The sequence below is a fragment of the Rhinopithecus bieti genome, unplaced genomic scaffold (assembly GCF_001698545.2).
Source record: "Rhinopithecus bieti isolate Rb0 unplaced genomic scaffold, ASM169854v2 scaffold_7681, whole genome shotgun sequence".
Classification (NCBI taxonomy): domain Eukaryota; kingdom Metazoa; phylum Chordata; class Mammalia; order Primates; family Cercopithecidae; genus Rhinopithecus; species Rhinopithecus bieti.
In genome coordinates, this window is record NW_016806571.1 from 953182 (window position 1) to 977442 (window position 24261).

The following is a 24261-nucleotide window of genomic DNA, read 5'->3' on the forward strand; positions in this document are numbered from 1 at the left end:
TCAGGTGTTCTGTTATAAACAAAAGAAAAGGGACTAAGACAAAGCTACAGAAAAATTTTTTTTTTAAAATGTGATTAGTATTAATTTAAGAAGTAGCCATAAGAATAATTTAGAAAGAATTGTTAAATAAAATGTAACAATATGATGTAATATTAAATTTAATATAGAAATATACATACATGTGTGCATATATATGTGTTTATAAAAATGAATAAAGCTCTATATCTAGATATCCCTTGGTTAAAACTATGATCAAATAATGATGCACATACTAGAATACAATTAACCAAAAATTTAATTTCTTACTTATCTCACCACTTTAGTTATATTCTTGCAACAGTGAATTACAAACAGTGCCTCAAATGAAGTTCTGGCATATACCTTCATTTATGCTACGTTTTTCGCTGGTGTGACATCCTTCTTGTCTTTGTTCAACCCAACTTATCCTTTAAGATAAAGTACAGGATTTACCTTTCCTGAGAATTTCCTTCTGCCTCTTTTCCATGGACATGTGTAAGTCCCCCTAGATATCCTGCAATACTAAAGTGTGGCAAGTTATTTTAAAATGGTCTTTTCCTAGGTTGCTGCCTACTCTGGGACTCCTTGTGAGCTCAGAGGCTATTGTTCTATTTCTTCTCATTATTCTCAGGACCTAGCAAGCTAGCAAATGCTGGCCATGTAGGAAGTATGATAAGTTTCTAGGAACTAAACCTATATGTTCTGAAGTGCAACCACTGTTTCGATTAAGATATTATGATTATTCTAAGATACCATGGTTCCATTTTTCTCAATTTCTCATAATTTTATACTGTGGTTATACCATTTGTATACTGATCAAAATACATGCATTTAAACAAAATGAAATATGAAGCCAATATATAATGTCTATAATTGTGTCAGTATTATGCTTCAACCAGCAAATTTTAGAACTACTTACAGAATAATGACATATTTTACTAAAATGTTTAAGTATTTGAAATCTGGGGTCACAATGGAAGGAAACACATAAGAAATGGTGCTTGTCTATAGATGTCAACTTTAATGTCATTGCAAAGTATATTAAAGCATAAAAATTTCAAATAGCCAAACCAATAATACACATATTGTTACAAAAAAGTGTGTATGACTGAGGTTCAGTTCACTCCTCTCATAACAAAAGCTAACTGTTCTAAAAAAATTCACACAAAGTAAATTATAAAGGATGACATTAAACAAATACAGATATTTCAGACATCTAGCCAGGAAGATGACATTTCATGATCCTGCAATTTGTGTGCATCCTGCCCCTACCGTAGACATAAAACGTAATTTCAAATCAATGTGGTGGTTGTGATTTCTTGGAAGTAAGGGAGCAACCACAGTTAAGAAGCAATGTTAAATTTACTGAAGACACTTATTTGAGTAAGCATCTTAGATTTAGTTGGATGATTAACTGTCTTTTGGCTTGGATGGAGACCTGCTTTAGGGAGTGTTTGCCGACTAATTGATTGTTAGGTATTTGAAAAGAGTAAAGCACAGAACCCAGGCAGGAATGTTGAGCTTCTCTGAGGTTGTGTTTCTCTTTCCAAATACAACAATAGGTTACCATCTGACACATTAAAAGTTCTGGAGGCCAATAAGTTTATTTAAAAAAAAAAAATACTGTGACACCGTAAAGAAATTTCTAAGAAAGAGCTGAAAAATAAGCCAAAAAATCACAATACAAAAGGAAAATAACTAAGTTAATGCCCAGACATGATAACTAAGCATGCAACAGAACATCTTTGATCCTCTACACATATCCAGAAGCCGTCAAAGACAAATGTTACAGGTAAAAGCAATAAAAAGGATTAGCTCGAGAGAGAGAGAGAAAACAACAACATATATTTAGATGCTCTGTTAGAATAGAAAACAAAGCCAGGCAAGCAGTAAAAGATCTGAAAATTTAAAGAGAAAATCAAATCAGTGGCTTTTCTGCCTCATCCATCTGCCTGAATCCAGACAGCACACTTTGGAGTCCAATAGAGTGAAAACTAGATTGGGCAACCTCAGCAGAAACACATCCTCTCCATTTTCAAAATAATGAAAACAGTAACAGAGGCATGACTAGGAACCAAATGGAAGAAACATCCAGGGAAATTGCACAAGGGACAGTCAGAGAGGCAATGAAAGGGAGTTTATTCATTGGAATGACAATTCAGCATGACTGGACCAGACTACTTGGATCAATGACCTGGAAGAAATTGGTTGAAAAAAAATGTGAATCTGCTAATGGTCACATTTGGTCAAGCAAGAAAAAGGGTACTGAGATGCTTGGGAAGAGTGTGTCTGGTTTTTGAAGTGATATGAGACTGTTTAAATTCATAAGAAGGGCCCTCAGAGTCCTCAGCATCTACCCACAGGCTTCTTCTCCTTGGCTCTTTGGCATGGAGGAGAGGAGCCTTGAGACTAACCCAGACCCTTCATTGAGGTTTAAAAGGACCTTTATAATCTGTGCCGTAGTGTTCTTACCAGCCTTTATCCTATTATTTCCCTGTTGTTTACATAGTTCTGGCCACTAGTTCATCCCACGAAAACTTGAAGCTCATCCATCTAATCAATGTGCTTTTACATGTTATTGTTGCTGGAAGTTTTTTTCTCCAATTCCCTTCACTTACATGTCACCTTATCTGTGAAATTTCCCTGGCTATACTCTCCTATCATTTTGTTATTGTACTTTTAACAGTCTCATAAGTCTTACCTACATCTGAAATCAGCATATATAATTATTCATATTAGAATATGAACTCCTGAAATATGGTTTGTTCATTACTCAATCCCAAGCAACCAGGAGAGTAGGAATTCAGTAAATATGTTTTAATTAAAAATTGATTGGCAGAAGAACAATGATAGTTCCAGTCTTGAAGAAACGATGAGGAAGAACAAACAGATGCTGAAGCCTACATTATGCCAAGACAGATGCTAGGTATTTTATATGCATTATTTTTCATTCAATCCTCATACCGAACCAAAGGAATAGTTACCATCCTGACTGTACAGGAATCTATTGTGGCTAAAAACAATGGAACAAAGTAACCAAAGTCATACAGCCACATAACTACCGAGAAGAAGAACTTGGCTTCAAATCTGATTTGGAACTCCATGTTCTAGCTGCTTTACCATACTAACCTTTCTTTGTCCTGTTTATTTTCTTTCCTAATTGACTCATTTTCCAACATGTTCTGTGAAGCAGACAACAGTGGCCTTCTTTGAGTGGCATCCTATTCTGATCATCAGTTGGACTCTACGAGAAAATATATAGGCTTGAGATACTGGCAATAGATTTTAGGTATCTATTTTATTTCTTTAAATAATAAGACCTTTTAGGACACTAACCTTGTCTATTTCTTTGCCTGTCCTGATTATCTCGCTCCTCCATTGATAGAGTTTGGCTGTGTCCACACCCAAATCTCATCTTGAATTGTAGTTCCTATACTAACCATGTGTCATAGGAGGGACAGGTGGGAGGCAATTGAATCATAGGGGCAGTTACCCCCATGGTGCTGTTCTCATGATAGTGAGTTCTCACAAGAGCTGATGGTTGTATAAAAGGATTTTCCCCCTTTTGCTTAGCACTTCTTGCTGCTACTACCATGTGAAGAAGGACCTGTTTGCCTCCCCTTGTGCCATGATTGTAAGTTTCCTGGGCCCTCCTTAGCCCTACAGAACTGTGAGGCAATTAAAACTCTTTCCTTTATATATTACCCAGTCTTGAGGTGTGTGTGTTTTTTTTTTTGTTTTGTTTTGTTTTGTTTTGTTTTGTTTTGTTTTGTTTTGACAGTCTTATTCTATTCCCCAGGCTGGAGTGCAGTGTTACAATCTCAGATCACTGCAACCTCTGCCTCCCAGGCTTAAGGGATTCTCATGCCTCAGCCTTCCAAGTAGCTGTAATTACAGGTGTATGCCACCATGCCTGGCTAATTTTTGTATTTTTAGTAGAGATGGGGTTTCACTGTGTTGGCTAGGCTGGTCTCGAACTCCTGACATCAAGTGATCCACCCACCTAGGCCTCCCAAAGTGCTGGGATTACAGGTGTGAGCCACCACACCTAGCCAAGTATGTCTTTATAACACTGTGAGAACAGACGAATACGCCCATCCTGCCATGGCCCCTACCCTCCTGTGTGCCCTTCCTTCCCATGCTCCTAACCCCCATTCCACCTGCCCTTCTCTGTCCCCTGCCCTACTGTGCCTACTGCTCTTCTACACCCCTTCATGCCTGTGCCTCCTATATCCTTCTGTCCCCTGCCCTAACTTGGACCACAGTTCTCTACAGATAGAGATAAGCTCGATAATAGCTCAGCATAAAAATAGGAGAAATTATAGTATTACAAATAGGCTTTTCTTATATCCAGATACATCTGTATCACTTTTATGACAATGGCTGGAAAACTAAAAAACAGAAAAAATCGAGTGAGTGATCATCTCAATTGCTTTGTTTGTCCATGCTTAGTGAACACAGCCTCACTCAAGTATCTGTGGTCATTTTCCTTTGAGCAAGAATTGGTACTTATGAGCATGTGCTTCAGAGCAAGATAAACCTGGATTCACATTCTTACTATGATTCTTCCTAGCTGGTGACCTAGTTAATTTACCTAGTCTGTATCTCCAAAATGGGGTGATAGAATGAATAGTTCAAAAGATTCTTATAAGGAATAAAAAAGACTAATATATGTACATTTCTTACCAAAGTGCCAGGATCATGGAAAGATTGAATAGCTATCCATACTGTTCAAAACTGGTAGAAGTATCACCCCAGCCCATTGGTGGATTTACACCAGCAGACTGTGGAAAAATTTCCTTTTCCCTTAGAAGATTGTATGGAATTTCTCCAAAGGCTCCCAGGGACATTGAAATGTTTGGTGTTTTTATTCCTATGTGATACATCTCTACTTAGGGGAAAGTACGCTATTCCTTTTCAGAAGATTTGATGCTGTGATTAGTAAAAATAGTAACAAATCTTTTCTATTTCAAGAGATTCCTTTTGTTATCATTTGCTCTCTTGGTTTGCCGCTTATACTTCTAAATATCTTCTAAGTTACATTTTGCTAATTATAAACTATTGTATTCTATGCCATTCAAAGAGTAACAACCACAATGTAGATAATTTGTAAATATGATAAACACCAGTAGTACTCACTAATAGCTAGATCTTTGTTCCTTCTTGCATACACATGAGTCTAAAATCCTCACCCCTTAATAATTAAGTGGGGCCATGTGATAACCAATGAAATGTAAAATAAAAATAATATATGTTTTTGGTCGACACAATCAAGAGTCCCACAGGATTGTACCGTTTGTTCTTCCTCGGCAACAACTATGACCAACAAGTCCTGTGCCAATAAGGCAGAACCAAAGGATCAAAGTGGTATTGAGTTATTGAGTAGAGATCATGTGCCCTGGACAGTGTCCCAGATTTGCAGTAAACCTTACATAAATGAGGAAGGGATTTTGTTGTAATAAGTCAATATTACTATGAAGTTGTTTGTTATAGTGTAGCAGGCATGTGCAGGAAAGAGTTAATTGATCGGATCTGAGTTGCATAAAACTTGCACATTCCCACAAGGGACTAGTTTTTTTGACTGGCCCTTGGTGGGCTCCTGAGAATTGGGTGCTTGGAATGTTCAAACTGATAAGACTGATTTGCATGACTGGAGCCTTGAAGGAAGCCATATCAGTTTGTCTAGATAGTTTGTATAAATGATGTAATTGCAGTTACTCCAATTTCAGACCTCACTACATCTCCTTTTCTTTTGGAGGTCTGAAATTGGAGTAACTGCAATTAGTCGAGAAGGCATCTAGTGCTTATCTGATCGGCCTCTCATAAAAACTCCAGACTTAGGCTCAAGCAAGCTTCTCACTGTACTTATGTTGCTATAGTTTATAGTAGGAAGAATTAAGTGTGACTATTGTGGGAGAAATCTCTTAAAACTTACTTCTGGTTTTCTCCAGGCTTTGCCTGATGCTTCATTTGCTGATTTTACTTTGTAAATTTGACTACAATAAACTCTAACCATAAGTGAATCCCAAGTCTGTGAGTCCTTTTAGTGAGTCAACAAACCTAGAGTGATCTTTGGGACTATTGAGATACTCCCCTAACCTATACAGAAAATTAATATCGGAAGTAGGACCTATCACAATAAAAACCTGAAATACTTGTCATTGCTGTTATGGAGGTCTAAAGTGCAGTGATTTGCAGAAATTTTGTCATATGTGATAGAATGGCAAAATGTTTGTTTAGGCTAATTTGAGAATTAGATCTATAGATAATGAACTTGTCCTCCAGATCTGGGAGTCTAGAGAAAAAGTTTGGAAAACAAATTTTAGGGTTGTGTTTTGAATGGAATTGACCACATTTTGTAGGGCATTTTGAGAAAGTGATGAGCTCAGTAAAGAATTGGCCATGGAACAGAATGAACAAGCATTCCAGGTCTTGCAACAACAGTGAATGTAACTGCTTTTGAATTATAAACTGTAAGTGATTAATATATTAAGGACTTTGAAAGTCAACAAACCTGTAAAAACTCAGCCATGAAACAATGATTAAATTAAGGAACGTTCCACCTTTTGTTAAAACTTCTCAAAAGACTTAAGTATCTTAAAACAAAAAATCAGATTATCAATGCCCAATAAATTAATACTATCTCTTAAAATATCTTGAGGTAAATATGAGATTTAGAGTATGTTTTTCATCTGCAATTCAAAATAGACTCAGTAAGTTGATAAATAAATGTAAGAGAATAAAAAAATAAAAAAATCAAAGAAACATACTGGACATGAGAACACGTAAAAAATGTCTTTGAAGCAACTGCAGGTATGGTTCCTAGTATATGGATCTGAATTGATTCAAGCATATAAAAGTCCTACAGTGTTTTTTGTTGTTACTGTTTTTAAATAACACTGTATTGCTACAGAAACTTGGAGAACACACTGAAAAAGCCTGTGATTCTTTGAGACTAACAAATGATCTTTGCATTTGTCGAAAATATTGATTATGTTCACCCGCTCCAGGAATCACTTCCAACAATCCCTGAAACAATCCCTTTAACTGAGGACTATAAAGGACTATGCAGGAAACTTTGCAGATTGGTATCAGACAGAGCAGAATTTGGATCCAAGTTCCATTATGGACTAGCTATGGAACATTGGGCAATTTAAATGGGAATAATTATAATGTCATTTCAAAAGGCCATTGTGAAGATTAAATGCATGTAATTGCTTAGTATAATTTCTGCCACATAGAAAGCATCCAATAAATGTTAACACTTACTGTCAAAATTATTTTTGGGCTTCCATGCTTCTAGGGGCAGGTAGTGGGTTGAGAAACTGTTATAGCCCCAAGAAGGACATATTCCCCAAACACTTCAAATATGAGCAAAGAGAATAATGTAAGAGGGAAAAAAAGAGAGAAACAACTCTCTGAAGATGGAATGAGGAGGTTTCTGAGGACAATGCAAAAGGGAACTTCCTTCCAGAGAGCAGAATAAGGGCCCCATGAAAGAATATTCCCTACCGTCAGGTGAGGCTGCTCACATAACGTCTGCCTGGTGAGATTTAAAAATTTCTAAAGACCAATGACCTCTGTCTATTTATTCTTCTCTGTTCAAAATCAGGATGTTTATTGTAATTATCCTAGCTTTATTTTACTCTTATACCCTACATATGTGAGTGGGGGCAAATGGTTGTCTTTAGAGTTGATAGGTTCCAGTTCAAGAGGAGCCACATCCAGACCTGATAGACTATTACACAACACCTAAACTTTAGAGCTGTTATAGGATCAGATTTGGGTGATCTTCCTTGGCAAGCGGATGTGTGCTTTGCAAAAAAAAAAAAATTAAACTTAACGTATTAGAACTGGAAGAACAAACTGGCAAACTTTACCAGTGCTCATAGTATCCAATTCTCCTCTCATTCCTTGGTTTATGGAAGATGTACTTCCTGGCTGGGTGCGGTGGCTAATGCCTGTGATCCAGCACTTTGGGAGGCCAAGGCAGGTGGAGCTCATGAGGCCAGGAGTTTGGGAACAGTCTAGTCAACATGGTGAAACCCAGGTTCTACAGAAAAAATTAGGTGAGCATGGTGGTGTGCGCCTGTGATCCCAGCTACTCAGGAGGACGAGTGAGGAGAATTGCTTGAACCTGGGAGACAGAGGTTGCAGTGAGCCGAGATGATGCCACTGTACTCCAGCCTGGGTGACAGAGTGTGACTCCAGCTCAAAAAAAAAAAAAAAAAAAAAAAAAAAAAGAAACTGTACTTCCTGACATTCTTACAACTAGATAAAAGACCAAGTGGCTAGTTCTGGCTAATAAAATGCATAATTTCAAGTGGAGGCAGTGAGAAGATCTGGAGAATTTTTTATCTTGTTATCTCACTACTGCAACTATTATGAAGGAGTCCTGTTGAGATGGCCAAGTCTCAAGTGCTACAGACTGCATGGAGGAGCGATGCCAATGAAACTTTTCTAGACCCAGAGTCTAATTCTACCAGACCAGCATTACACTGATGGAAAAACCAGGCAATGACTCTACCACAAAAGAAAATTACCGGCCAATGTACCTGATAAACATAGAAACAGAAGTCTTCTACAAATTACTAGCAAGCCAAATTAAACAGCACATGAAAATATCACACACCATAATCAGGTGGGATTTATATCATGAATGCAAAGATGGTTCAACACATTCTAATCCGTAAATGTGACACACCACATTAACAGGCTGAAGTACAAAAACCATATGGTCATCTCAATAGATGCAGAAAAATAATTTGGCAAAATTCATCCTTCCATAATAAAAACTGAACAAACTAGATATGGAAAGAATGTACCTCAACATGATAAAGGCTATATATAACAAGTTCACAGCTAATGTCATACACAATAATGAAAAGTTGAAAGCTCTTCCTCTGACATCAGAAATAAGACAAGGATGTCAATTCTCATCACTTCTATTCAGCATAGCACTGGAATTTCTAGCCAGAGTATTTTGGCAAGAGAAAGAAATAAAAGGCTTTCAAATCAGAAATGAAGAAGTTAAATTGTCCCTGTCCTCAGGTGACATAAACTTATATATAGTAAACCTTAAAGTCTCTTCCAAAAAACGTTTGAACTAATAAATTCAGTAAAGTTGCAGGACAAAAAATCAACATAAAAAAATCAGTTGGGTTTCTATGCATTAACAAGGGACTACCTTCCCAAGAAAATCAAGAAAAAATTTCATTTGGATAGCTACAAAAAACCAAAATATAGTTGGTCCTCTATATCTGCGGGTTCCATGTGCGCAGATTCAAACAAACCCGAATCGAAAATACTTAGAAAAAAAAATTTCTGTTCTGAAAACGTACAATTTTTTTTGGCAATGGAGTCTCGCTCTGTCACCCAGGCTGGAATGCAGTGGTGCGATCTTGGCTCACTGCAAGGTCCGCCTCCCAAGTTCACGCCATTCTCCTGTCTCAGCCTCCCAAGTAGCTGGGACTACAGGCACCCACCACCAAACCCGGCTCATCTTTTGTATTTTTAGTAGAGATGGGGTTTCATTGTGTTAGCCAGGATGGTCTCAATCTCCTGACCTTGTGATCCACCTGCCTCAGCCTCCCAAAATGCTGGGATTATAGCCATGAGCCACCATGCCCAGCCGAACAGAATTTTTTTGGTCATGATTTCATAGGCAATACATAATAGTAACTATTTATATACCATTTATATTATATTATGTTTTATAAGTAGAGATGATTTAAAATATGTGGAAGAATGTGCATAGGTAATATACAAACACTATGCAATATTTTTCTTATTTTTTTTTTGTACACGAATAAGTTATTTAATGATGATTTCTAAGATTTTGGTGCATCCATCACCTGAGCAGTGCACACTGTACCCAGTGGGTAGTCTTTTATGCCTCACCCCTCTCCCATCCTTTTCTCTGATTCTCCATCGTCCATTGAATCATTCTTATGCCTTTGCTTAACTTAGCTCCCATTTATGAGTGAGAACATTGATGTTTGGCTTTCCACTCCTGAGTTACTTCACTTAGAATAATTGTCTCCAATTCCATCCAGGTTGCTGCCATTATTTTGTTTCTTTTTATGGCTGAGTAGTATTCCACTGTATATGTATGTACCACATATTCTTTTTCCACTCGTTGATTGATGGACATTTGGGCTGGTTCCATATTTTTGCAATTGCTGAATTGTGCAACTATAAGCATGCACATGCAGGTATCTTTTTCGTATACTGACTTCTATTACTCTGGGCGGATACCCAGGAGTAGGATTGCTGGATCAAATCATAGATCTACTTTTAGTTCTTTAAGGAATCTCTACACTCTTTTGCATAGTGGTTTTACTACTTTACATTTCCACTAACAGTGTAAAAGTGCTCCCTTTTCACCATATACATGCCAACATCTATCTCTTTTTGGTTTTTGATCATGGCCATTCTTGCAGGAGTAAAGTGGTATTGCATTTTGGTTTTGATTTGCATTTCTGTAATAATTAGTGATGTTGAGCATTTTTTCATATGTTTGTTGGTCATTCGTATATCTTCTTTTGAGAATTGTCTACTCATGTCCTTAGCCCAGTTTTTGATGGAATTGTATATTTTTGTCTTGCTGATTTCTTTGAGTTCCTTGAAGATTCTGAATATTAGTCTTTTGTTGGAAGTATAGATTGGGAGGATTTTCTCCCACTGTGTGGATTGTCTCTTTGCTCTGCTAATTATTTGTTTTGCTGTGAAGAAGCTTTTTCGTTGAATTAAGTCTCATCTATTTATCTTTGTTTTTGTTGCATTTGCTTTTGGTTTTTTGTCATGAAGTCTTTGCCTAAGTCCATGTCTAGAATGGTTTTCCGATGTTATCTCATAGAATTTTTATGGTTTCAGATTTTAAATTTAAGTCCTTCATCCATCTTGAGTTGATTTTTGTATAAGGTGAGAGAGAAGGATCTGATTTCATTCTTCCACCTGTGGGCTGCCAATTATCCCAGCACCATTTGTTGAATAGGGTGTCCTTTCCCCATTGTATTAGTCAGGGTTCTCCAGAGGGACAGAACTAATAGAATATATGTATATATGAAAGGGAGTTTATTAAGGAGAATTGGCTCGCATGATTACAAGGTAAAGACTCACGGTAGGCTGTCTGCAAGTTGAGGAGCAAGGAAGCCAGTGGTAGATCAGGCTGCATCCCAGAACCTCAAAAGTAGGGAAGCTGACAGTGCAGCCTTCAGTGCATGGCCAAAGGCCCAAGAGCCCCTAGTAAACCCCTGTTGTAAGTCAAAGAGTGCAAAAGCTGAAGAACTTGGAGTCTGATGTTCAAGGGCAGGAAGCATCTAACACAGGAGAAAGATGAAGGCAGTAAGACTCAGCAAGTCTGTTCTTTCATCTTCCCTTGCCTGCTTTATTCTAGCCACACTGGCAGCTGATTAGGTGGTACCCACCCAGATTGAGGGTAGGTCTGCATCTCCCAGTTCCAATGATTCAAATGTTAAACTTTGGCAACACCCTCACAGATACATCCAGGAACAACACTTTGCGTTCTTCAATCCAATCAGGTTGGCACACCATATTAACCATCGCACCTACTTTATGTTTTCGTTGCTTTGTCGAAGATCAGTTGGCTTGTAAGTATTTGGCTTTATTTCTGGGTTCTCTATCCTGTCCCATTGGTCTAAATACCTATTTTGATACTGGTACGATGCTGTTTAGGTGACTGTGGCCTTATAGTATAGCTTGAAGTCAGGTGGTGTGGTGCCTCCGGATTTGTTCTTTTTGCTTAATCTTGCTTTGGCTACACAGGCTCTTTTTTGGGGGGTTCCGTGTGAATTTTAGGATTGTTTTGTCTAGTTTAGTGAAGAATGGTGGTGGTATTTTGATGGGAATTGCATTGAATTTGTAGATTGCTTTTGGCAGTATGGTCATTTTTACAATATTGATTCTACCCATCCATAAGCATGGGATGTGTTTCCATTTGTTTGTGTCATCTATGATTTCTTTCAGCAGTATTTTGTATTATAGTTTTCCTTGTAGAGGTTTTCACCTCCTTGGTTAGGTATATTCCTAAGTATTTTTTTATTTTATTTTTTGCAGTTATTATAAAAGGGGTTGAGTTCTTGATTTGATTCTCAGCTTGGTTACTGTTAGTGTATAGTAGAGCTACTGATTCGTGTACATTAGTTTTGTACCCTGAAATTTTGCTGAATTCATTGACAAGTTCTAGGAGCTTTTTGGATGAGTCTTTTGAGGCTTCCAGGTATATGATCATATGATCAACAGAGTTTGGGCTTCCTCTTTACTGATTTGGATGCCCATTATTTCTCTCTCATCTGATTGCTGTGGCTAGGACTTCCAGTATGTTGAACAGAAATGGTGAAAGTGGGCGTCCTTGTCTTGTTCCAGTTCTCAGGGGAAATGCTTTCAACTTTTCCCATTCAGTATAGTGTTGGCTGTGGGTTCGTTATAGATAGCTTTCATTACCTTATGGTATGTCCCCTGTATACCATTTTGCTGAGGGTTTTAATCATAAAGTGATGCTGGGTTTTGTCAAATGCTTTTTCTGTGTCTATTGAGATGATCATGTGATTCTTGTTTATGTGGCTATAACATTTATTGACTTGTTAAACTATCTCTACATCCCTGCTATGAAACCCACTTGATCATGGTGGATTATCTTTTTGATATGTTGTTAGGTTTGGTTTTGCTAGTATTTTGTTGAGGATATTTGCATCTGTGTTAATTAGGGATATTGGTCTGTAGTTTTCTTTTTTTTCTTTATTATTAATTTTTTCTTTCCTGGTTTTGGTATTAGGGTGATACTGGCTTCACAGAATGATTTAGGGAGAATTCCCTTTCTCTGTCTTTTGCAATAGTGTCAATAGGATTGGTACCAATTCTTCTTTGAATGTTTGATAGAATTCAGTAGTGAATCCATCTGGTCCTGACCTTTATTTTCTTGGTAACTTAAAATTGCAATTTTAATCTCGCTGCTTGTTATTGGTTTGTTCAGAGTTTCTATTTCTTCCTCACTTAATTTAGAAGGGTTGTATATTCTAGGAATTTACCATTTCATTCAGGTTTTCTGGTTTATGTGCATAAAGGTGTTCAAGGTATCCTTGAATGATCTGTTGTCTTTCTATTACATCAGTTGTAATATCTCCCATTTTGTTTTGAATTGAGCTCATTTGGATCTTTTCTCTTTTTTTCCTGGTTAATCTCACTAATGGTCTATCAATTTTATTTATCTTTTCAAATAACCAGCTGTTTGTTTCACTTATCTTTTGTATTTATTTTTGTTTCAATTTCATTTAGTTCTGTTCTGATTTGGTTATTTATTTTCTTCTGCTCGGTGTGGGCATGGTGTCTTCCTGTTTCTCTAGTTCCTTCATGTGTGACCTTAGATTGTCTATTTGTGCTCTTTCAGACTTTTTAATGCAAGCATTTAATGTTATGAGCTTTCCTTTTAGCACTGCATTTGCTATATCCCAGAGGTTTTGATAGGTTTTGTCACTATTATTCAGTTCAAATAATTTTTTAATTTCCGTCTTGATTTTGATGCAGGATTTTAATTTCCATCTTGATTTTTATGCAGAATTTTTCTCGGACACTTCACTAACTGGGGACCTCCATGGCTAGTGAAGCCCCCAGCCTGAGACTTGATTGAGACTTGTTTTGTTTTCTAGCATATGGTCTATCTTGGAGAATATTCCATGTGCTGATGAATAGAATATATATTCTGTAGTTGTTGGGTCAAATATTGTGTAAATATCCATTAAGTCCATTTGTTCTAGGGCATAGTTTAAGTCGATTGTTTCTTCATTGACTTTCTGCTTAATGACCTGTCTAGTGCTGTCAGTGGAGTATTGAAGTCCTGCACTAATATTGTGTTGCCACGTATTTCATTTATTAGGTGTGGTTCCCAGGCCAATGGAGTTATGTTCCTAAGGGGATTATGTCTGCCCCTGCTGCATCACACAGGTCACCAGGGAAGTGGGGGAGAGCTGGCAGCCACAGGCCTCACCCAGCTCCTACAGAGCCCACAGCCCCAAAGACTAGTCTCACTCCCACTGTGCTCCTCTAACAGCACTGGGTTTGTTTCCAGGTAGCCAGTGAGGAGGACTGATAACTTGCCCCAGGCTACTTGCCTCCCAGGTGAGAAAGCAAGCTGATTCACAGTTTCTTGGCTGTCTCATGGAATCTGCAGCAGAAATTCGATTCCTTCGAAGGGTCTGTGGATTCGCAACTAGGCAATTTTGTACCAGGGTGATAGGTTTGGCTGTGTTCTCACCCAAATCTCACCTTGAATTGTAATAATCCCCACGTTCAAGGGTGGGGCCAGGTGGAGATAATGGAATCGAGGGTTGGTTTCCCCCATACTGTCCTTGTGGTAGTGGGTAAGTCTCATGAGATCTGATAGTTTTATGAAAGTAAATGTCCCTAAACAAGCTCTTTTGCCTGCTGCTGTGAAAGATGTGACTTTGCGCCTCATTCTCCTTCCACCATGATTGTGAGGCTTCCCCAGCCATGTGGAACTGTGAGTCAATTAAACTTCTTTCCTTTGTAAATTTCCCAGTCTCAGGTAAGTTTTTCAGCAGACTGAGAACAGACTAATACACAGGGACTTGAGCATCTACAGATTTGTGTATTAATGGAAAGTCTTAGTTAAGATTAGGTTTGGGGTTAGGGTTACAGCTAAGGAAACCAATCACCTATGTATACCAAGGGATGACTGTCCTTAGGAATTAATTTAACCAAAGAAGTGAAAGACCTTCACACTGAAAACTGTAAGATATTGATGAAAGAAACTGAAGAAGACACAAATAAATGGAAAATACCTCATTATCATGAACTGGCATAACTAATACTGTTAAAATGTCCATTACTACCCGAAGACATTGACAGATTTAATGCAAGCCCTGTTAAAATCCCAATGGTATTTTTCACAGAAATAGAAAAAAATCTTAAAATTAGTATGGAACCACAACAGACCCCACACACTCAAAGAAATCTTGAGCAAAAAGAATAAAGCTGGAAGCATCACACCACCTGCTTCCAAATATGTAACAAAGCTGTAGTAATCAAAACAGCATGGTACTGGCATGAAAACAAAACATAGATCAATGGGACAAAACAGAGAGCCCAGCAATACATTCACAAATTTATAGTCTATTAATTAAAAACAGTCAAGATCACACAATAGAGAAAGGACAGTCTGTTTAATAAATGGCATTGGGAAAACTGGTTATCCATCTGTGGAAAAATTAAATTAGGCCTTTATCCTTCATCATGTGCAGAAATCAACAGAAAATAGATTAAAGAATTAAGTGTAAGACCTCAAACTATGCAACTTCTAGAAGAAGACAGAAAATATCCATGGCAGTGGTCTGGACAATGATTTTTTTAGATATCACCTCAAAAGCAGAAGCAACAAAATCAAAAATAGATAAATGAGATTATGTCAGACTAAAAAGTTTCTGAACAACAAAACAAATGATAAACAGAATAAAGAGACAATAAGTGGCATGAAAAAAATTGCGAACCATATAGCTGATGAGTTAGTATCCAAAATATATAAGGAACTCAAGCAACTCAATTGTACGAAAACAATTAACTCGATTACAAAATGAACAAAGAACCATAACACATTTTTCAAAAGAAGATATACAAATTGCCAACAGATATATATAAAAAAAAGAATCATCACCAGTCATCAGAGAAATGCAAATCAAAACCACAATAAGATATCACTTCATACTTGTTGGAAGGCCTATTACAAAGACAAAAGATAAGTATTGGTGAGGCCGTGTTGAAAAGGGCATCCTTGCATTCCCATTGTTGGCGGGAACGTAAATTAGTGCAGCCATCATGAGAAAGAGTATGGAGGCTCCTCAAAAAAATTACAAATATAACTGCCATATGACCCAGCAATCCCACTGCTGGGTACATATCCAAAAGAAATGTAATCAATATGTCAAGGAGATACCTGCACTCCCATGTTCATTGCAGCATTATTCACAATAACCAAAATATGGAATCAAGCTAAGTACCCATCAATGAATGAATAAAGAAAATGCAGTAATACATACATAGTGGAATACTATTCAGCCTCAAAAATGAAGACAATCCTGTCATTTGTGACAATACAGATGGATTTGAGGATATTATGTTAAGTAAAATAAGTCAGACTCAGAGAGACAAATATCACATGATCTCATATACAAGTGGAATCTAAAAAAGTGGAATTCATAAAAGCAGCGAGTAGAGTGGTGGTTACCAGAGGGTGACAGAGGGCAGAGGTTGAGGGAAATGTTCATCAAAGATTAAAAAAAAAATGTAGGAGGAATATGTAGTTCCAGAGATCTATTGCACAACATGGTAACTACAGTTTATGAAAGTGTATTTCATTCTTGCAAAGAGCTAAGAGAGTAGATCTGTGTTCTCATCACACAAAAAAGTATATGAAGTAACACATATGTCAGTTAGCTCTATTTAGCCATTCCACAATGGATACGTATTTCAAAATACCATGTTGTACATGATAAGTATATACAATTTTTATTTCTCAATAAAAAATAAATGATATTTCTGGTCATATTCTCAGAAAACTAACACAGGAACAGGTAATGAAACACCACATGTTCTCATTCGTAAGTGAGAGTTGAACGAGAGCATATGGACGCAGGGAAGGGAACATCACACACTGGGGCCTGCTGGGGGGTCGGGGGCAAGGAGAAATAAGAGCATTAGGACAAATAGCTAATGCATGCGGGACTTAAAACCTAGATGATGGGTTGATAAGTGCAGCAAATCACCATGGCACATGTATACCTATGTAACAAACCTGCCTGTTCTGCACATGCATACCAGAACTTAAAGTAAAATTTAAAAAAAGAAAAAATATAATGAAATATTTTTATGGATGATTTTGTCTTTTTCTCAGTGAGGTAATGTGCTAATGATAGTTAATCTGTGCTCCCACATGCAAGTCTGGCTCAATGTATTAAACATGCAAAGGGGTAGCTCAGGAGAAGTTCTACATTTAGATATTTAGAATATAGAGTGTTTCAAGTCATGACAATGAATGTAAATTTCTTTTTCTATAAGTGATATAAAGACATTGAACAAGATTAATAACTAGAGTGACGTATGATATACATTTTATACATATTTTGGACTAAGAAAAGGATAATGTTGCTTAGATCAGGGTCCCTAATCCCCAGACCATGGACCAATACCAGGGAGCATTACCACCTGAGCTCCACCTCCTGTCAGATCAGCTGCAGGATTAGCTTCTCATAGGAGGCTGAACCCTATTGTGAATGGTGCAAGCAAGGGATCTAGGTTGTGTACTCCTCCTGAGTATCTGACTCATGCCTTATCTGAGGTGGAATGGTTTCATCCCAAAACCATAATCCCCCTGTCTGTCAATCCTCAATGTCCATGGAAACTAGGGAACTGATCACTGGTGGCAAACAGGTTGGAAACTGCTGGTTTAGAGTACAGTGGTAGTAGTGTAAATGATAAGGTCAGATGGATTACACATATATTTTGTAGTTAGAGATGATGAGACTTGCTGATCATGTAGGGAAATGCACCGGAAATTTATTTTTCTTGAAGGAAATATAATTTTTGAGAAATTCAAGATACTATACAAACTTTTCTGTATTTGCAAAGCTAGAAATTTGCAAAGGTCTTGGGATTTATCCCTTGTAAATGTCAAGGGTTTTATGGTATCTGCTTATTGTAGAAAACCTGAAAAATACAGATGTACCCAAATGTCACTTAGAAGTAGGTATGCATTGCATCTATGCCACAATTACATTTTTAAGTGTGTCCAATATTATCTCCTACAATGTTTTTCCCAGCATAAGCATGAACATAGACCTGAGTACCATCCCCACCATTTTCTCTGAGAATATACAAAAGGGGTGCTTTCTATAACTCTATAAAGTTTTCCATAGTTCTTCATCTTTCTTATTTTTCCCTTCATTTTCTAAATTAATCTCCCCCTGATACACACACACACACACATACACACACACTGCTTTACAGCATTTCAGGGCTGCTGCCTCTATAAATTTTATCAGGTGAACACTACCATCCAAGATGGGATTTTTTAAGTGATAATTTCACATTTTTATAGGAAAAAAATTTTATTTTTTCACCTTTTGCCACTTATATCTCATCCCAATTGTCTCAAGAAGACCATTCAGTCATAATTGGGTCCTCAACTTTCTATTCACATCATTGTGTCTAAGTTCTATAGATTATTACATTTTTTTCTTCATTATTGATTTTACTCCACTAACCGAGATCATCATCTCTTTCTAGCACTGCTGAAATGGGCTCCACAACAGATGTCCCTCCATGTAATCTAGTTGACAACCAAATAGTGCTCTACAACACAGCCAGAACAAACACCCTGAACTGCTAATCTGACCGCCTCTACCCCTCAACGAGCTTCATTGAAATCTTTCAATACCTTCTCACTGCCCTGGAGTGGGAACCCAAGTTTCTCTATTTGCTTTTAGATATTTTTAGGACTTGCCAATGACTTTTTCTGTAGCCTCATCTTTTCACTCCATCCCTCTAAATCATGTACCCCATAGTCTAAACATTATTAAAACCGTTCACTTCCTCAGTATGCCAAGGGTCTTTCTTTTCAGAACCTTCACATGTCTTAATCTTTCTTTCTAAAGGAATATTTCTTACACATCTTTAGGACTTCAGTGTTAATATCTCTTCTTCTAAAAAACTTTTCAAAGTAATACTTTGTATTACTCTGTTATACCATTTATTACATCTACATTGTTATTGGTTGTTTAATCATTTATAGACTCCACTATACTCCACAAGGACTGGGCATCTCTCTTGCCAACAACCTCATGGGCACAGGACAAGTATTTACTGACTTGTTATTGTGTTGGTAGTCATTTGTGCCAACATTTCTCCCTCATCATCTGAATACAAGCCACCAAGTACCTATGTGCATTTTATGGAGAAGGCAAAAGTATCTATCCTAGAAACTGGTGGGGTTTCTAGTCCCTCACCAAATTTCTCTGCCACATTGGAAAATGTACTGAGAAAAACAATTAAAGAAGAGAAAACACCCAATATTTACTTGCTGTGTTTCCTCCAGTATCCTATTTTTATCGGATAAATAGGTAGAAAGTATAGTCAGTTCCAGAGATCAAGAGATGACACAGAGATAGATAAATAGAAAACAATAGTGGTGTTTGAAAGCATACTGCATGTGATAATGTGTATAGTTTTTTGTTGTTTTGTTTTGTTTCATTTTCTCTGTGTTTTTTAACATCCAGTAAACCTTTCCCATTTAATTGAAAACTGTTTCTAATGGCCACACGATACTCAAATATAAAATGCACATTATTTAGCTTCTTTTTTCTTCTTCTTCTTTTTTTTTTTTTTTTCTTTTTCTTTCTTGAGATGGAGTTTTGCTCTTGTTGCCCAGGCTGCAGTGAAATGGCACAACCTTGACTCTGCAGCCTCCACAGTGGTCAAGGTCCTGGGTTCCAGGGATTCTCCTGCCTTAGCCTCCCGAGCAGCTGGGATTATAGTCATGCGCTACCATGACCGGCTAATTTTGTATTTTTTTTTTTAGTAGAGATGGGGTTTCTCCATGTTGTTCAGGCTGGTCTCAAACTCCCAACCTCAAGTGATCAGCCCGCCTCGGCCTCCCAATTTTTAGCTTTCATATTCAGTAACATATATTATTTATAAATAATCCAATAGCAATAATTTCTGTCAAAATAGTTTCCTAGATCTGGATGTTATATTAACATTTCACACTCCTATGATCCTTTGCACTGGTGCCTGGTCTTCTAATGGGAACTTAAGAACAGTTGGGTGCACTTCTATTGAGACTCATTTATATAGGCTAACCTTCCTCTTTGCTAATTCTTAGTGACCCTCTCCAGTTTGGTATAGCAGCATGCAAGCTACTGAGTCCGAAGACATCAACTCACTGGAATTGTGTGAGCTTGAAAATTCACTTAGTTTCCTCAGTTTAATAATAATAATTACCTTACTATCCTACTGCTGCACAGGTTTCTGTTTCATGTTTTAAAATTTTCCTGTGTGTTTTATAACCATGAAGGAATAAAATATAAGTAACTGCATCTTAACTAATATTATGTGTATTTATAAAAATGATTAATACATTTTGTTTTACTTGAAATTTTATGCCCTTTGTATCACCTGGATTAATTTCAGATGCTTGATTCATACAGTGTATTTGGATCATGTCCAGAGTCTCAAGGTTGGCAAATAGATTCTTTCCAGTTTCACTCCAAATGACAGCTACAGTCTTGTGTGTGTGTGTGTGTGTGTGTGTGTGTGTGTGTGTGTGCGTGCGCACGTGTGTGCGCACGTGCTGTTCCAGATGTACTTACCTTCCCAAGTTTTACAAAATTTCAAGGTCCTTTCAGCACATGATGTCTTTTCACAAGCTTGTCTGTCTACTTGGAATGCCATCTACCATTTCCCCATCTCCACTGGCAAATTGACACACATCAAAGATTGACAGATATTGGCAGAATCATCTTCCAGATAAGTTTTAAAAGGCTGCGTGTGTGTGTATGAAATGTATCATAATATTTGAATATATGTAATTTTTCAGAGTATATGTGTATGAATGAGCATGCATACACATGTAGTCTATCAGTGTGTACGTATATAAGAGACGATATGTAGGGGAATATATATATTGAGGATAAAAAGAAAATGCACTTTTTTCCAGTTTCCTTATGACAAAACTTTCAGTCTGTGAATTTCTAGTTAATGGCAAATTGAGGACAGGATTGTGCTTCTCCTTAGGCTTTTACTCAGAAGGCAAATGGATGATAGGTTCCTGAAAGCCACTACATCTGCACTGCCCATTGCTGTGTGAAGCTGTCAGCTTTCTATCAGGAGATGACCTCACACAGCAAGGTGCAGATGCTTCACTGTATTAGTTATAACAGTACATTGGAGAGGGAGAACAGACATGCATTATTGTAAGGAAAATTAACAACCAGTGTCTGGGAGAGAAAGAATTGAAAATGACAGGCCAGTTTTAAGAGACCTTTTGTTTGGGCATACATTATTCACCTAGAAATGGACACAATTACTGAAAATTAGAAATGAAACTGGGCTTTATACAATGAAATGAGATAATTTCCTGGCCAAAACAAGTGGGCTCACGTTGAAAGGAAAGCCATTAAAATATACCTAAGCAGTAAGTTAATGGGGGAGAAATTCAATTTGAAAATGAGAGAACATTTTCAGATAGAAAGGGCAGGCAGTGGAACAGTGTGCTTAATGAGGTATAGTAGATATATTCAAGTTTAATCTAGATAATTTTAGATAATTATAGAAAACGCTTAAGATAAGATATTTTTTCTGCTTTTTTCTGATGCCAAGTATTTGACTGGAAAAGAAAAAAACATACTATTGTCTGTTGTTTTGTATAACGTCTATTTTTAAAAACTGAAAAGTTTAAAGAGTTTTTCTCTAGGTTACTTTATGTCAATCCATAAAAGGACTCTGCATTGTTGTCAAATACAGTAGTCCGCCTTGTCCGTGGTTTTGTTTTCTACTGAGGTCAACTGCAGACTGAATACGTTAAATGGAAAATTCCAGAAATAAACAATCAAATAGTTTTGAATTACACTCTATCCTGAATAGTGTGTTGAAATCTCACACAGTGCTGCTCCATCCTTCCCAGGACGCAAATCCTCTTTCATCCAGCACCTCCAAGCTGTCTATGTGCCTTGCCTGTTAGTCAGTAGCCATCGTGGTGATCAGATTAAGTGTCATGGTACTGCAGTGCTTGTGTTCAAGTAACCCTTGTTTTACTTAATAATTACCCCAAAGCACAAGAGTTCCATCTCTAATAATAAATTAAACCTTATCATAGGTATGTATGTAGAGGGCTAATCTTAGTATATATAGGGTTCAGTACTATCCATAGTTTTATTCACTGGGTGTCTTGGAACATATCCCCGAAGAATAAAGGGGAACTACTGTAATGCTTTACAAAGAACATCCAGGATTTTTATTGCTCCTAATTTCTCCACTTCTATATAAAGAATCTCACATTGGTTATTACCCCTTCTTTCTCTTCACCCGTAAGTTGTAAGTCTGTGCTAGGAAATCACGCGCTGGGAAATGGCCACTATCTGACAGTCAAAGGTGGCTTCAAGGCTGATGATGAGATTTTCCAAATCTTATCTCGCTCCAAATGTATAGATGGGTCTCTTTGAATTAGGATGGCTGATTAGCCATAGGTAGTATGTGCCTCCTCTACAGAGAGGATCCAGGAAAGTAAGTAGATACTCAAATTTTGAATAGATTGTCTAGGAGAGAATGCTGAGATTCACCAGAGAAGAGACAGAAACACCAGAAGTAAGGAGAAGGTTCAAGGCAGCTCTCCCCACAGGGAACTTACTGAGAGCCAGGAGAGGCTTCTGGACACAGGGATACAGTAAGAGAGAAATCTCTAGGTCTTGGAATTTATGATCTTGGCTATAGGAGAAACCCTGGACCGACTAGAGCCTCGGATCTGACACATACAGTTGCCTAAATATTGCACAGAGACGTTGCTCCAGAAAGGGAACTCACACTAAATCGTGTAGGTATTCAAGTCTGGAGCAGCCTCAGCCAGGCACCATTTTGAGAGCCTAGATACTGGAGACCTACAGACATGACTGCTGCTGCTACACTGCTCACAGGAGGGAGAGAGGAGAGTGGAAAACCCATGACCCACTGGCAGGATCCCTACCACCCTGCTGTATGCTGCTGTTGAGACTGAGATGAGAGTGGACTACACTCGCCATAGCTTCTTCCCCACACTGCTTACCTGGGAGAAACCCTGCCCTCCATAGTCCCAGGCCGAAGTCACCACTTTGAGAGTTTAATGCTAGGCTGTTCCATACCCTAAGGCTGAGTTCAGCCTGACTTGGTTGCAGCTGCCTTCTGGCCAAGGACGAACAGAGAACCAGACTCTCTTATACATCTAGGACAATACCCACGGCCCTGCAATGGGCTGCTGTGAGACTGAGATGTGAGTTGACCACACTCCCCACAGCTTTCTCCCCACACTGCTTGTCTGGGAGGGGTTCCACTCTCCCCAGTTTCTGATCCAAGGAGCCATTTTGAGAGAGTAGGGCTTGGATGCGTCCTGTCCTCAGGCCGAGTTCATGTCCACCTGGCTGAGGAAGAACAATAAAACCAGGCTCTCCTATATATACCTAGAACAATTACCCACCACTATGCTATAAGCTGCTGTGGGTGAGGGATGGCTCACCCTCTCTGGTCACAAGCTTACATCTGGTGCCATTTTGAGTATTTAATGCTTGGCTGTGCCCCCACACTTGGGCTGAGTTTGAGGTGACATGGCTACACCCCTCACAGCTGGAGGAAGGACAGCAGAGACCAAGCTCTCCTAAGCATACTTAGGCCAAATGTATAGGCGGTTGTGGAAATGGAGACCAGCCTGGCCCAGTCATCACAGCTATCAGGAGCACTACCATGTACTGCTTTTGTCCTAGTGGGTTGCTCTGCTACTGCCATCACCTGCACCACACCAGCTGACCAGAGGCCTGAAAACTCTCCCATAAAAATAGTATGGCCCACTGCTCCCACTACTAGCTTCTAAGGAAGCCACCTGGAAGCACCAGAGTCAACCCTCCAGGAACCACTAACACTGAAACCAGTATAAGCTTCTCCGGGGACAGACATTTACATTTACCCCGCTGCTGTCAGCACTGGGGCCCAAAGACTGGCTCGAGTGGTGTCCCAGTCTCCAACAAAACCACAACTTCAAGTAATAACTATGCCCTATGCCACCAAGGAAATCATACATACTGTTGACCCTGTATGCTGCCAAAGAAGTCATATAAAGATCACACTACCATGAGTACCCAAAATCAAAGCCAAATTATCCTACTGAACCAATGAGACATATACATCCTCAGGAAAAAAATTCTCCCCTACAAAAGCAAGTTCAAAAAATTGGAACAAGTCACTGCTACACCAGATGCACATATATCAATGGAAAGGCACAGGAAATATGAAAAAGCAGGGAAATGGGACACCACCGAAGGACCACAATTGTCCAGCAACAGATTCTAATCAAAAAGAATTCCTTAAAATACCAGACAAATAATTCAAAATACTGATTTGAAAAAGCTCAATTTGATGTAAGAGAAATATAATAACCAATACAAAGAAATCAGAAAATCAGTTCAGCATATGAAT